Raw genomic sequence first — 12,701 nt, 5'->3', positions numbered from 1 at the left:
AATTAAAAGAAATAGAAAAATAAAGTAAAAAAATAGTAAGTTGTATAGGTTTGGTCAACTTATAATTTTTTTTTTATCAAATAGTTTAAGTTAATTTTTTTATGAAGTAGTTTATTGATTACAATTCTACCTTTTAAAATAAATAAGTGACAGTACCAAAATTCGAATTTCCTTACATGTGTGTGATGTCTTTGTCAATTGAATTATTGTTCATAAAAATAACTCATTTGGGTTGGTGTATTGGTATTGGCTTGGGACCTGGGAGTGTGCTCATCTTGAGGTATGAGGTTCGATTCTCTAAGGCTATGTTTGGATTGATGGAATGTGGTGGGATGGAATGGAATGGAGTGGTATATAATATGATTCCATTGTTTGGGTTTATAAAAAATGAATGGAATGGAATGGAACACAATGGAATCAATTCCATCCAATACCACTCAATCCTTCAATTTTTCATTCCCCCCAATTTGGGGTGTATCCAATGGAATGAAACTTCATAATTGAAATATTACCATTTTACCCAATTTGCACCAGCTTGGCATCTTCCCCGTCAGTTTTTTTCTTGGCATCCTCCCCGTCAATTTTTTTTCTTTCGTTGATCCAGAGTTGATTCTGATATTTTCTTCAAATTCAATATAATACTCAGTATTGTTGTTGCTATATGACTATAGTTTTATAAGATTATCTTTCTTTTTGTTATTTAACTATAGTTTTATAAGACTAACTTTCTGTTTGTTATTATTTAATTATATATGCTTCTATTTAATCTGTGGAATATTGTTGTTTTTGTTAGAACTTATTCTAATTGATACCATATCATCGTTTTTATATATTTTCATATTATGTATATGAATGTTTGTTTTTTGCTATATTTATTTTGCAAGAAATCCTCGTATATTATCATATATATATATATATATATATATGAGATAAAAGTAGCAATGGAGTAATATATTTATATAATAATAGTGTTTTTTTTATTTATTTAAATAAAATAATGTTTGTTAAATAAGGGTAAAAATGAAATAAAAATGTCATAATTTATTCCATTCCGTTCACTTCCCAAACGATGGAGTGGTAAGTTTGTTTCATTCCATCGTTGAATATCCAAACAATGGAATGGACTTTGTGTTCCATTCCGTCCCGCTCCATTCCATTCCATTATGTTCCATTCCGCTCCATTCCATTATATACCATCAATCCAAACATAGCCTAAAACACTTCTTCTTTTTCTTCTTCTTTTTTTTTATGGTAATTGTTTAGTTAAAATTTTAATGGTCAAATGCATCTAGATGTCTTTAAGTTTCACATTTGCAACAGTTAAATCCTTTAAGTTTTTTAGGTAATAAATAAGTCTTTTATTTGTCAAAAAACTTAACGTTGTACAATTACTTTTCCAGTTACTTTGTTGTACACTGGATGTTAACGTTGAATTCATCGTGGTGGATATTTTGATGAAAATTGACATATGTTGGAAAAAATTAACCGAAAAGGTAACATGCAACAAGTTAGAAATTTAAAGGACCTATTAGTTATCTAAAAAAACTTAAATACATAATTGTTACAAACTTAAAACTTAAGCTTTGGATTTGGATGCATTTAACCAATTTTAAACTAAGTAGTTTTTTTTTTTTTTTTAATATCTTTATGATGAGAGTAATATTAATTACTTAATGATAAATAGATAGAACCTTCCCCAAATATTTTATACTATATTTAGCACATGATTGCTCTTCCCTTCCAATACCATCATACCAACGATCAACATAATCAACAGTATCTGGAACCAAATCAACATGATTACTTTCTCACTTTCTCTGTATTGTAGCAGATTTTAATAAAAATCTTTTAGTCTATATCTTAGCATCAGCATCACCTATACAAAAAAAAATATAGCCACACCCTGTAATATATTTTTATTGATCTACATTTTATACCATGTTAATGAAATATTGAATAGAGTTATTAAAAAAGAATATTGAACTGAGGTTTCCCACGTCTATTAACCAAAACATATTGAAAGAAAAAAAAAATGATAATTGGCCGGACTGGGAATCGAAGATGGATTGGCAAAAAAGCTCCGTGTTTCTACAATTAAGTTAGTAATTTTATATATTTTTTTTTTTGAATCATAATTTTAACTTTTTCAAAATCTCCTTATTATATTATTTTCTTCTATAAAATTAAGTCACTTATTTTTTTTTAGAGTTTTTCTAAAATAGTGTTTGGCCCTACTTCTTCTTTAAAGTGAAAAAAATTGAAAAAAAGTCGGGTCAAACACTACCTAATAGTTCTACTTTTAAAGTCAAATTTAAATTCTTCAAAATAATTTATAAATTATAGTAAATTATAAATTTAACATTGTGAAACAGAGTTTTATGTCGGAAGGAAGTACTTGTTTTTTAAGGAAGTACTTGATTGCCCATTTGTCAAAATCAAAGTTCAAATTATCAAAGTGACGCACAGTGCCAGGATCATGCCGATAATTACAGTGATTTTTTTTTTTATTTGAAATCGAGAAACTTTGTAATTGAAAAAAATATATATAAAAAGTGTCAGGGACACTTATTAACATTTTTTTTTTATATATTTAGGATTAAGATGAGAGTAATATTAATTAATTAATGATAAACAGGTAGAACCTTCCCCAAATGTTTTATATATTTAGCACATGATTGCTCTTCCCTTCCAATACCATCATACCAACCAAATCAACATTTTCCAAACAAGACAACAACAAAAACCAAATCACACCAATATCAATATGCAATCCAATTCTTTGATAAACTCAACCCAATTATTCCATCAATTATCATCAACCAAATCAAATGGTTCAAATTGCAAAAAAACCAAATCTTTTGCTCCAATTATGGCTTCCAAAAGAGGATCAGCTGACCCAAATTTTGGGGGCAGATTAGTTGATGAGAACATGATAATCCTAAGGAAAAGGATCCATGAGATGAACATGATTGAGAAAAACTATGAAGCACCTTCTAATTGGATGGAATGGGAGAAACGTTATTATACAAACTATGATTCAATCATATGTGAAGCAATGGGAATTTTGCAAACACAATTGATGAATACTAGGCCAAGTGTTGCTCTTGGGGCTATTGCTTTTGTTGCAATTAGTGTCCCAACTTCCTCTATTTTTATTTTTCTTCATCTTTTAGAATTAGCTAAGTCTATTTTAGCTGGGATTAATCTTGTTTAGCTAGCTTTTTATGTGATTAATTAATTTAATGTTTTGAATTAGTGGTTTGGTATTTGGAAAATAAACCATCTAGTTCATTTCAAATTTATATTTTGGGATTAGATATTATACATACTAATACTAATTGTTGTTACTTTTTTTGATTTATGAAATAACAATCTTATAGTATTCATTTTGCTATTTGATTAATTCTTTTCATAGCAGCTCATTTTATTTGAGAAATTCTCGAAATACATTAATGAAGCTTAGGTTAAAAATGTTGAACTAGATGAATACCAGATCATTAGTTGCCCAGTCAGACCCAAAGCTTTTTGAAATTATGGTCTGTTTAAATTAACTTATTTTTAAGTTTATGTAAAACAACTTATGCAAATCAATAAATTTTCATATATTATTATAAGTTTGTTAAGATAATTTATGAAAAAATAACTTATAAAGATACAATTTTTATCAATAAGAACTTGTGTTTTGACATAAAAATTTATTTATTTGCATAAACTTCTATCTTTGTCAATAAGAACTTATGTTTAGAAATAAAAACTTATTTATTTGCATAAGTTTTTTTTTTCGTAAGCTCAAAAATAAGTTAGAGTAGTGGTTATTTACATTGTAGTCCTTGGCCATTTCTCTGATTTCTGATTCAGTAGCAAGCTACCGGAGAGGGAGAGGTAAACACACAGAGATCGCAACTCATCACACAAAAACGAAGAAATCAAAGTAGAAAATTATTCGTCAATCGTTTCAGTCCATAGCTGAAACGAATCAAATGGAATGAGCAAAGATGTTACCAACAGTTTCCAAAGGACATTCTTCTTCCTCTTCATCTTCATCGTCCTCTTGACCTAATGCCACTCTTCTTCCTTACCTCCGCAGAATTATCAAGGTACCACCGATCTCTTCATTTCTATATATGTATCTGAATTTGAACGTTTTGGTTGAGTTGGCATGAATCTTTTTTCATGTATCCAATCTATGCAGTAATTGTTCTTTCTCCCATATATAAGTATTTATGTGCATTTCCATTTTTGTTCTTCATGATGCGTTAATATTGCATCTAAAATCTAAACCTAATTTCTTATTTCCAGTGATTTTGAGCGGCTTCAATCAATGCTTTATGAACATATACTTCAGCCGACAAATATGATAGCTAAATTTTTTGACCGGTCTGTGTGAAGTAACAGAGACTACAACATGAGAAAGCTTTAATGAAAGTTTGGTTGTTTGTTTGACGAGTGTACTACCCCGAAAATGCATCAATTTAGGTCTTCTACTACTATCAATTGAAGTTGAACTGTACTAAGTCAAGGTTGTTAGTGTATTTTTATGGTTATTGAATAGAATTTGTTCAAATGAATACACTCATTGCAATGAATTTTCTCTGTCAATAAGGTATTTTCCTCCCAACGAAAATTTTCTTTTCAATGCATTCTCTCTGAATGAGAAAAGTTGACACTACATATTTTTCAACCGGAGATAATGAAGGTTGATTAACAGCAACAAAAAGTTAATGGATAACACTACTACACATTTTTCATAATATAATGTTTAAAAAGTCTCAAAATTGGAAGCTCTTTAGTCTTGCCTCTACAAAGAGGATAGTTCAAAAGTAATTTTTAAAATCCTAAAAAACGCTGTCTCTTGTCGTCCTGCATAACATGGTAGACCATCCACCTTCATCTAAGGGAAAACAGGTAATAAAATCAAATCAGTTTTGTTACAATTAGAAGTAAAAGTACATCTAGAGAAACATCAAGCACAACATATGCAGAAGGAAAATGGATCCTACCATTAAAATTCCAGTTGACCATTTTGTGTCGACACTCTCACTATTTAAATATCCAGTAATTTTGAAAGGAGTTTACTCTTAAAAAGCTAAAGATATGAGCAATACAAAAAAAAATTCATGTAAATGCAAACATGAGAGGATCCACTCTCTTGGCTGAGGTGAACGGTCTAATTTTTAAAAGAGGAAAAATGTTACCTACTCAGTCTTCAAACTTTATCTTCTTTGGAAGAGGCTGGAGGTTACCGACCTAAACAGCAATTAGACATAACATGAGAAGAATTCATGACATGGACTTTGAAAACAACTAATCAGTCAGCGAAAGGAAAAAATCTCACAATCTCAGGACATTCATAATCAATGCCAGCAGCCTCTATCCTTTTACGTCGTTTTTTGTCACGTTTCATAACCCTCTCTACCAACTTCCTGTGTTCTTCCAATGTTCTTTCCTAGAATGTTAACAATAATGAATGAACTTTCTTTTTAAAGAGAGCACCAAAATACAAAAGATATACTTCCTTATCACACAAGATACCTTGTCATGTCGCTCTCGTGCAATTTGGAGAGAGTCCACGGGTTTGTAACGGTAATTGAATCCTTTCCATCTACCAAAAAAAACTCATTAGTTAACCTCACTTGTTCATTTATTCTTACTTCTTGATGATACTCAGGAAAGAAAGAAGTTATTTAACGTCCGGCATGGCAGTTCTTTCTGAACAATATAATTCGATAGCATGCGTATTTTAGAAATTCTGATATGTTGTTTATAATTGTATTCTGCACAGTATATCATTCTATGGCCTTCCTTACATAACAAAACTGATTGCTGACTGCTTTAGGAACTACAAGTGGCGAGGATTCTTTTATTGGCAGAATTGAACAACAGTTTCAAGTGTGCTCAAAAGTTAATCATTGTTCCACTTATCTATAAAGAAATAGTTTTTTCCACTTATTTTATGACAGAATTGAACAGATCCAATACAAATACTCCTTCCGGTCTCATATATAAGCAAATTTTCACTTTTTAGGTTCATTCAATTATTAATGTATTTGGTCTATATTATGAGATCGGAGGGAGTAGCAGTACATTGGAATTACCCTATAATATTTTATCTATTTTCCTTCTTAATGATTTCTAACGAAACTAAATTGAGGGACCAGATACATCATCTTACATTGCAGGATATGATAGTTTTCAGAACATTGTGGGGTATTTGGTTAGAAGGCAATGCTAGAAATTTCCTTCCTGAATATTGTGGGATATGATAGTTGTTTTCCTACCAACTATTTGTGTATGGTACTATCTCGCCTATTTCATTAGTCTCTAATTTATTTTGGGGGAAGGGATCAAAATATGCATCATTGGATGAAATGTAATAACCAACCTAAAAGGACTGCAATCTTGCAACTATCACGCTATGGAACCATAGTCATAATCAGTTTATTTGATATTTAGAAAGTTAGGTAAACTTGTGCACTGATTTACCATTCCTTTCCTATGACTCTAGTGAATCCCCCCAACCCAAGGATTCTTGATCGTCCAATAGAATGTCTTATTTTCTCAAAATAAACACTCTTTTAACACAAAAGAAAAGAAACATCTAGTAAATAGAAAAGAGAATATAACAGTTTCACATTAAGAAAACTTGTGATGAAAATGAACCATAAACTGAAAAAGATATGGATAAAGAATTAATGAACTAATGATTGACTTACAATCTGGGATGAACATGTTCTAAAGGTATGACGTAAACTTGAAGAAGGTGTTCGAAAAGTAAATAATTGTGCATAGTATCAGCTACAATTTTTGCTACCTACAAAACAAAGAAATATTAGCAAAAACAAAAGTTTAAAACAAAAGATAATAACCAAAAATCAAAATCACAACACAATAATCAACCAGATGAAACAACTTTTACCTCGGGAGATTCAAATTCTATGAACCCAAAATGTCTTGATTTTCCAGTCTATTATAAACATAAAAAAAAAAAGAAAAAGGTATGATCAATAACAATCAACAAGTAGCCATTTAAAATTATAATTAGATACAAGTAAACAAAGCAAGACACAAATCATCAGCATGTTGATACAAGTATAAGCAAACACAGACGCATTAATTAGAGATTTAGGAACTTCACCTTTTTATTTCTGGCAATTCTCAATCTCTTGATAGTACCAAATTGTCCAAAATAAGCTGCAAAAACCAATTCATAAACACATATATTCATTCAAGCTAAATCAAACAAAAATCTAGAATTTGATGAAACAATAAACATAAACAATAATCTAAAACTGTAAGCACCTTCCATCTCCTTCTCATAGAACCCATGTGGAATCCTACTACAGAACAGGGGAACTGTTCTCCAATGGCTTTAGTACAGGAAGTTTGCGACCAGGACCACCTTCCAACGGCTTCAACAAATAAGAGAGAAAACTATAAGCAAATCATCAAAAACATCATCAACCAAATAAACATGATGAAAAAAATTAATAAAAAGTTAATTTAATTCGTACACACTGACACTGTAAAACTATTTTACACGTGCATCCAATCAAATCACGCCATCTCAGTATTTTTGGAGATATTTTATGAACTAACCTAGTGACAGTGTGGTGTGATATGATTGAATGCACGTGTAAAACAGTTTTACATCGTCCATGCATAGCAATTAAAAAATTGAGAGGAAAAGTCTTATTATCAACAATGACATACCAAAAAATCAGCACTTTCAGATGGTTTAATAGCATTGACCTTTTTCAAACTCTTCTTCATAGCTTTCTTTGCCTTGGTCCCCATTTCACTATTCACACAACTATTAAAAATCACATTAGCAACTACATACTTAGTCATAAACTAATTGAACATTAGAACAATCTAAACTTGTATTGAATAGCTCAATGCTTAGTTATCTGATCAAAGAAACCATAAACCCTAAGTTTATTGATTTTATTGTTGAAATTAAAGTGTGATTATTATCATTGTTATAGATAATTTCAACTCACGGCATTAACGAAAAGTGAAAGGGAAAACGGAAACACATTAGCTAATTCAACAAGACAAAGAACGAACCTGAGACGGAAGACGGTGGCGGAAGGTGCTGGCGGTGGTAACTGCGTTACGATATTTGATACTGATTTTGTTAATTCAACAATCGTGAGATATTTTTTTTGGGATATTTTTTTGAACCGGGCTGGGCCGATTGATTGCACAACCGGCTATTAAGTGGGCCGGATCGAATTGCAGGGAAACTACCTTTAACACCCCCCCACATATTCGGTCTCTGAAGTCATTTTTGCCATCCAAAAAAAGTTAGTGGCTTTGTTTTTGATAATGTGTTTTACTCTTGCAGTGAACTTAGAACATAAATTGTAGAGATACTTTGAAAACTCTTGCGATTTTTCCCTCATTGTAAACCAAAATTTGCTTCGGTTGTTCCATCATCGTAAACAAAATTTTGATCATTATTGTTCATATAATCATGTTAATTTTGAGCTTTGTTACGTGCCAGAAAAGGCATGAACATTGTCTACTACGAGCTCCCACAAAACTCAAGTTACCTCGAGTCATTAGAGGAATTGGCATGACATGTCAACCAGTGAATTGTCGGTTGAAGTTGGTAGAATTGTATATGTAAATGTTATAACGCTTAAGTCAATGTCAATATGTAGAATAAAAGATTTTAGAATTAGAATTACATAACATGTTCACCGTAGACATATTTTGAGAGGACATTGAGGTCGTTGTTGCATTGAGGGTTAGGATGTCACGAGGTGGCGTCCATCAATGTCATGTTTAAATATTGTGGGTGGAGTTGCGAGCTGGTGTGTGAGAAGAAGCGAAGAACAATTAAGATTGGAACATTGAAATATTTTAACTTTCGAACATTGTGTTTCTGAGACCAAGTTCACACAGAGTAAAGTGATTTTATTTTTTTAGGTATTAATCATGTGGTTCCCCTCAAGTAAAGAGTCATATTAATCTAAAATTCGTTCGCGAGATAAATAAAATCTGACAAAAAAATGATCGCACCAAAAATTAAACTCAAGCTTTTCTAAACAATATTCATTCTATAAAAAGAGCTCATTAACATGTTAAACTCAAAATCTTGGTAGTAAAGTAGAATCGTTTTTTTTTTGGTGTACAGTAAAGTAGAATCTTTACAAGTGGTGTGCGGCATTTTGTGTACGCTTAATTACTGTTTTAAATATTTCTTTATGATAAGCTGCGCTTAATAATTGATTAATCTAGATTAGTTGCATATGTTGACTAGACTAGAAGTAAATAAAAAATAAAAAATTGCAAAGCACCCTAGTGCTACAGATAAGAATGTAAAACAGAAAAAAATATTAACAACGGTGATCAATAAGATTACTATTTTGTTTCAAAAAAAAAAAAAATAAGATTACTATTTTCCATTTAAGGAATGTGTACTATTTGTTTTTTTATAATGAATGTGTACTGTTTTAGATATGATTAATTAAAATCAATGAATGGCCTCTTAACAGAAAATATATGAAGTTTTATTGATTATTTAATATTTAGCACATGATTTGACGAAAAAAAAACAATATTTAGCACATGAAATTGAAATAAAATCTATTTTGACATAGTCCAAGCAAATTTGCACTAATTGAAAGTGAGATCTTGCTGCATCTAATCTAGGTTTCCTGCCACTAATTGCACTCCACACAAGTCCAAACGGAGAGATGTTTCCAGTTTCCTGCCAAGATTAAATTCAAGATGCATGATTAATATCATGCAAAAAGTATGATAAATTTTGGTGATAGTATTAATCTACAAAATGTGCATGCCCTGCAAATTAGTATATGATAACAAATTTATTGTATGGAAATGAAACATATGAACATACTTTTCACAGCACAAGTACAATTAAGCAACTAATAATCTTCTCTAAGTATGAAATGAGCTATACTTATGCATATAAACGAAAAAAACCAAAAAAAAAAATGTATAGTTTAGTTTTAGGTATACTAATTACTATCATAGGCTAGAGAATTTCACATGAAAATTAAGAAACTATTCAAACAGACATAGTACTATATAAGAAAAATTAAGCATTCAGCAATTAACTAGTAAACATAAAATTTTAGAATGGTGAGGTAAAGTTAGAAGGTAATAATGAAGATGGATGCATGAAGAGGCCCCTTCAGTCCAAGACATGACAGTGACAACTGGAATGCAGCTCCCGCTTCGTTGGATCAGAAGCGCACACAATTGTTCAACGGTGAGCTTTTGAACCAACGAGTCAGCAGCTGTGTCTCAGTCATCTTCTACCGTCTCGACTGGACTGAAGTGAGCCCCTTCATTTCTCTTACACTCCATAATTACACCACCATGCCAACAAATGAGTATTAGGCCATGGAGGAGATGAAGAAGCACACCAATAGACAACTTAAAACAATTGAAGGACCATAAATCGTTTGCTCTCGAATAACTGAATTTGGTTAATTAGAGAAACAGTTTTCCCTTGTTACAAAACCTTATGATAAAAATCTTTGTGTAGACAGAAACTCTCTTGTTTATCTTAAGGAAAGAGCTAGATATATAGGGCAAGTTATGGTGTGAGACTAGATGGATTGGGGTTGGTGTCCATTTGGATTCACTGCGGTCACGAATATTTAGTGACTACAGTGCAGTCGGCCGCGTCTAGTCCGTTTGATCAAGATCAAATAGTCCAAAGTTTAAGATCAGATTTTACTTAAAATCTAATCTTAAAATTTGAGTCGTCTGATCTTGATCGAACGGTCCATATTTACTGACTGCATGCAACCGTAAAGAATCCAAATCCGGTTGGTGTTCATTACCTTAAGGAAACAGCTATATATGTAAAAGCTAGTACTTGTTATAGAAATACTATTTCTTTTAAAATTCGTACATTAATTTTTTTAAAAAATTAAGTTGTTATACTTTACAATGTAAAAATTTCACTTTAACTTCATTAACATGTGTTTTGTCAACAAAAAAAAAACAAAAACTTCATTAACACGTGTTCTTTTTTTTATATATATACTGATGAGGGCAAATAGCTCAATTAACATGTGTTTTTTAGATACACATTAATGAGATTCAAATAATAATAATGATGTAAAAATTTTACTCTCAAATTCCGCCTTTTTCCAACAGAGTCGGATCCTGTGTGGTTGGGCAATGCGTGCAATTGTACAGTCATGCATTTTTAACTGTTTGATTTCGATTAAATGGTGTATGACAAAAGCATATTTTGATTTTATAAAAGGTAAGGTTTCATTCTTTAAATTTTAAACCGCCTAATCTAAATCTAGGCAAAAACACGTGATTGCATAACTATTGACTGCACAAAATTCGAATGTCCTTGGAACATACATTAGTCGGACCTCGATAATAATAATAATAATAATAATAATGTGTAAACATGAAAATCTAAAGGCAGGGTGAGATAGATTTTAGAGCAGGTATGGAATGATATAGGTGTTGAAATAAATTTAGGAGTATTTGAGTGAGGTGAGGCCTTTTGATTTGAAATTCAAGAAGACAAGTCTTATTGAGCGCAGTAGCAAGTTAGTGCCATCTAATCAATCAAACACACAGCTGGATGCTTAGCATTATCTGTGCAGCTATAGGGTCAAGCTAGCCCACCTGTGTCTCACTTAAATTGAATTGAATTTCTTTGCTCTACATAGCTACTACCTCTTGCTTGCAAATTTAGACCCTACAATTTCTGGCTACACAACTCTGCTGGTACCTTTCCACAGTCATTTAACTAGTAGTATTAGTACTATGAGTGAGTGCCAATTAATGCCTTGCTAAATTCTTCTCTATATACTCCAATTAATTGTAGTTATGGTATGGCAATTGTTAAGGTAGGAAGAAGAGAGCTCTTTTATTTTAGATTTGAATCGTGCAATCTCAACCTAATTTTTGTTAAAAAATTATCGATTGTGAGATGGTTTGAATAAGATATATTTATAAAGTTGAACAATTATCATTTTATAAACTGGTTTTGTGGTCTAAGAATTTTAAATTATAGTCAATGCTAACATGTATTTTAACATATTACGTTGTATTTTTGACTTCTTAATATGTGCTGTAATGACTATTAAATTGAGGGGTCCAATTTTACCGTCTATTTGTGAAGTCCATTTAAAGTCAAAGGAAATTGAATCTAAAATCTTAAAAAAAACACACTCCAAAATTTCAAACCAACACAACACATATTAATATCTTTTCATTTAAATTATGGCGTTTGCCAACATGCAAAAGTGATGTGTGTGGTATATGGTGCGCATGTAATTTCAATCTTCTTTTTTAATTTGTTTTGTTTACAATAAATTTGGGATCAAACTTAGGACCTAAAATATACTATTCAAATTCATAGTGGCTTGTGTAATTTCAATATTATGATTTAGTGACCAACACACTCTTCATATTATTTTTCTTTCATTTTAACATTCAATAAATATACATATAATGAGATATTTATATTAATCTAGTTATATTTAGAGAAACAGTTCTTGATGATATTTGACTCGGAGGTGGTGTGGCGATGTGGTGGTGAGGTGTTGATGTGGAGGTGTTGGATTTGTCGTCGCCGGTTTGTGGTTGATATTGTGTGTGAGTGGTTTTCTTAATACGGGATTCTCTGACCGCTTATAAATATGTTGAGATTTCCAAGATTCTTTTTTGAGTGTCTGGTGGTTTCTAAA

The 12,701-nt window shown here is 31.2% G+C and overlaps 1 long non-coding RNA gene and 1 pseudogene across 1 annotated transcript; one reads left to right on the top strand and one right to left on the bottom strand.

Moving 5' to 3' along the window:
* The first annotated feature begins 2,641 nt into the window (after positions 1 to 2,641).
* LOC123902744 lies at positions 2,642 to 4,582 on the top strand. Its single transcript, XR_006807717.1, has 2 exons — positions 2,642 to 4,097; positions 4,300 to 4,582. It is a non-coding gene; the product is annotated as an uncharacterized LOC123902744 (long non-coding RNA).
* Positions 4,583 to 4,586: 4 nt separating this feature from the next.
* On the bottom strand, positions 4,587 to 8,172 carry LOC123902743 (annotated as a pseudogene).
* Positions 8,173 to 12,701: the final 4,529 nt, after the last annotated feature.

The sequence above is a fragment of the Trifolium pratense genome, linkage group LG1 (genome assembly GCF_020283565.1).
Source record: "Trifolium pratense cultivar HEN17-A07 linkage group LG1, ARS_RC_1.1, whole genome shotgun sequence".
Taxonomy (NCBI): domain Eukaryota; kingdom Viridiplantae; phylum Streptophyta; class Magnoliopsida; order Fabales; family Fabaceae; genus Trifolium; species Trifolium pratense.
The sequence above is the reverse complement of the archived record's forward strand: the minus strand, read 5'-3'. Positions and strand labels throughout refer to the sequence as shown.